Here is a 3,309-nt window from a genome sequence, read left to right on the forward strand (position 1 = left end):
CCAATTTAGTGTGTATGGGAAATTCCTCTATGATTCTTTGAAATGTATCTTGATTTGTGGACTTTTCTGTGTAGAGTTCGGTATAGTATTCCTCGAATGCCCTTAGAATATCTGTGGTGTTTGTGACTGTGTCTCCTTTTGTGTTTTTAATGGCATTAATTGTCTTGGGTAACTTAATATCTTTTATCTTATGTGCTAGGAGATTAAGTGTTCAAGGTGACTTCAACCAGTATTTTTGCTTAGTAAAAATTAACTGTTTTTTAATCTTGGAGGTTTCAAGCATGCCTTACATTCTAAATTTAGTTATTTCAAGGACTGTCTAGATCCACTTTCCTTATGACATTGTTCAAGCCGTTTGATCTTGTCTAATAGATCCATCTCTAACTGCTGTTTTTGTTTTTTTATATAGGAAGCTTTGGATATCATTTCCCCACATAAAGCCGCTTTCATCGCGTCCCAGCATATAGCTGGGGAGACGTCTTCCATTTTGTTGTCCCTGAAATAAAGTTTTATATCCTGTTCTATGTTTTGTCTAAATTCTGGATTCTCTAATAAAGATGTGTTGAGAGCCCACTGTCTCTGTGTCTTGGTTCAGTCATTCAGTGAAATTATACAGTCTAACCATGCGTGGACCAACCAGTGGGATGGTGTTATTGAAGTGAAGATAATACGGTCGTGTAAAGATGAAGATGTCAGTATAAAGTCTATCTGAGTATGTACATTGTGCTGGGCAGAAAAATACATGTAGTCTCTTTCGTTTGGGTGTGCAGTGCGCCAAATGTCCATCAAGTCATACTCCTTCATCAATGATGCCAGTTTAGTAAAGCGTTTTTTGGATTGTTTAGATTTGGGGTTGTGGTAAGATCTATCCAGAATATTGTCTACTATATAATTGAGATCTCCTCCTAAAATGATATCCCCTTCTGCATAGCTATGCAGCTTCATAAGTGTCTCTTCAATAAAGCTCAGCTGCCTGTTGTTTGGCGCATATATTGTGGCAATGGTCACCAAGTGGTCATCAATTTTCCCCTTGAGGAAAATATATCGGCCTTCTGAATCCTGCATTTTGGAAAGAAATGTGAAGCGTATCTTTTGTGAGATGAGAATAGCTACCCCATGTGACTTCGAGGTGCCCGATGCAAGGTATTGTGTGATTGGAATTTGGTGGAGCGGAAAGCAACTGTTTCTGTTTTCTTTAGATGAGTTTCTTGTAATAGAACCACATCCGGTTTTTGTTTTAATAAATTCGTAAGTATGCATTTTCGTTTACATTTGATACCTGTGTCCATTGTGTCACTAGGGAAATGGGTATTTTGTAACCTCTAACCTGATGAGATTTCTGTCCTACCTGTGTTATTGTGCTTCCAGGTTCCTGATCTGTATCTCTAGTGGGAAAAATTTTCCTGAACCCCGTACGAATAGAGATATGTTAGTTTAAGTGAAATAGAAAAATTCTATATGAGAGCCTAGGTGTAAATATGTTTACGGTTCCCACTTTGTGTAACCCAGTTTAGGGAGATTATAACCTGTAAATTGGTAGAGACCTAGCTGAATCAAAATGATGCGCTGGCACCAGATAGCACCAAACAATAGGAAATCTCTACTTGCAGTCTCTTAAAGACTCTGTACCTTATCAAATCTAATATCCCTAAATCTCTCAGTGATGAAGCGTTCTTTGTACGACTGAGTCTATTGTCTAAGTATGGTGGGTATATTTCGTGAAGTATGTAGTAGATTTGTATTACAAGTCAAGTAGAATTTTGTATTATTTATGCGGTTCTATATATTAGTATAGTTTCAAAGCTCATCTTGTAGAGCTAGATTATCCTCTCTCTGTCCTCCTTTAATTTCAATTTCAATTTCAATTTATTATGGGTCTATATGACCGAAGTCTTGACCAACGGAGAATGCAAAGTCCTCCTTTAATTAATAAGCACTTTAAAATATAACACAGACCAAGTTGTATTCAGTAATCAGCAAACAGATGAATTAATTCTTATAAAAATATTCAGAACGTTAGTAATAACTGTAGCAGTAAAAACTAATCAGTGCAATATAATGTACAGCAAGTTATAATCAATAATCAGCAAACAGATGAATTTGTGTAAAAATATTCAGTACGTTAGCAAGAGATGTAACAGTAAAAACAATCAGTGCAATATAATTAATTAATTAATAAAACGATTTAAAACTCTTTTTTCTCCCACACTGAGATGAACTGCATGGGAGGCTGGGTTCTCGTCTTTAAAGACCTTCTTTCCCAGCTTGCTTATCTAAGTCTAATTACAGGTGGAACTCTATTAAAACCCCCAACATTCCCCCCCTCCCCTTCCCTCTCTATATTTATAATGTCAGAATACTTATTGACTTAAACCAACAACAGTACAGTTTCCTTTGGGATGTATTCAGTTTGCAGGGCTTAGACAAACACAGCAGATCGCTTTGGCGTCTTCATGCTCACGTATAACTTTTTGAACTACAAGGCGCCTATTGCCTATTTTGTTCCCCATAATTAACCCAGAACTTTTAATTAAATGTTCTAATTCTAAATTTTAAATCTTACATGCTGCCTACACATCAGTTAAGAAGATTTTTTTAAAGACTTTTTTTTGCCTGATGTTTCTCGAGTCGCTTCACGGAAGTCGGGCAGTCTTACGAAGTCTCTCCGCTTGCTTGCCACAGCTCCGATGAGGGTGGTGAGGGTGATGAAAGCCTCTGTAAAAGCAAAGGTCTCATGTATTCCCGCACACACTCCCCCCACCCCCAGGAATGTCCTCCCCCCAACCTTTATGGCAACCGAAGCAAGCATAGACTTTCCACTCATCAGTAGCACTTGTCTTGTCAGAATTAAGCTTCATTTATTAGCCTGCATCCACTCCAAAACTGCCTTCATGCATTGGTTCAGGGTTTCTACATCATCCCTGGAAACAGCTGGATATTCAAGATAGAGCTGACTGTCATTCCAGCCCAAATCTCCAGATGACTTTACCCAGTGATTTCACATAGATGTTAAAAAGCAAAGGAGGCAAGATGAAACCTTGAGGGACCCCACATGCCAAGGGGCTGAACAGCAGTTCCCCAGCAGTACCTTCTATAGAACTGGAACCATTGCAATATGGTGCCTCCCAATCCTACCCTGGAAAGGTGGTCCAGAAGGATCAACAGTATTGAAAGATGCTGAGATATTCTGGATTATCAACGGTTGCCCCCTCTGTCCATCTGCCAGCAGGTGTCATCCACCAGGATGACCAAGGCTGTTCCAGTCCCATAACCAGAGATAAAACCAGTTTGAAAAGGATCCAAACAATC

Source organism: Gekko japonicus, unplaced genomic scaffold, assembly GCF_001447785.1.
Source record: "Gekko japonicus isolate JY-2015 unplaced genomic scaffold, Gekko_japonicus_V1.1 scaffold1930, whole genome shotgun sequence".
In the NCBI taxonomy this organism is placed as follows: domain Eukaryota; kingdom Metazoa; phylum Chordata; class Lepidosauria; order Squamata; family Gekkonidae; genus Gekko; species Gekko japonicus.